The sequence below is a fragment of the Eimeria mitis genome, genomic scaffold, assembly GCF_000499745.2.
Source record: "Eimeria mitis Houghton genomic scaffold, Emh_scaff493, whole genome shotgun sequence".
NCBI lineage: Eukaryota > Apicomplexa > Conoidasida > Eucoccidiorida > Eimeriidae > Eimeria > Eimeria mitis.
Window position 1 is genome coordinate 18,423 of NW_013573231.1, and position 757 is coordinate 19,179.

The following is a 757-nucleotide window of genomic DNA, read 5'->3' on the forward strand; positions in this document are numbered from 1 at the left end:
AGTACACATATATATATATACGCTTTGGTGATCTGCTGATTAGTATATGAGACAGAGAAAAAGGAAAACCATCGCCTTTTTTGTGTAGATATGTGTAATTCGTTTTTCTTTATTTTTATCTAATTGTTTTTGTCTCCTTTTTAGTTTCATTTTTGTGTATTTATTTTTTTATTTTGTTAGTTAGTTATTAGTATATCTATGCCTCAGTACACATACATTTACTATACATATATATATATATATATATATATATATATATATATATATATATATATATATATATATATATATACATATTTAGTATATAAGAAGAAAGACAATCGTTTTCTTTGTGTCTGTATGTGTAATTAATTTATTTATTTTTTTATTTAATTATTTTGCTGTTTCTTTTATCTGTATTTTTATATATTTATTTATATATTTGGTTAGTTATTTATTTATATATATTATATATTTATTTATATATTTTTTTAGTTCGTTACTACTAATATATTTATATTTCAATACACATACACATACACCTCATTGGTCTGTTTATATAATTAATTTTTTTATTTTTTTATTTTTTTATTTTTTTATTTTTGTTTTTTATTTGGATTTGTTTTTATCTATTTATATAAACATTTGTTTAGTTATTTATTAATATATTTTTATACACATATGTAGATATTCAGGTGTATATACATCTATATATACAATTTATACATTATATATATATATATATATATATATATATATATATATATATATATATATA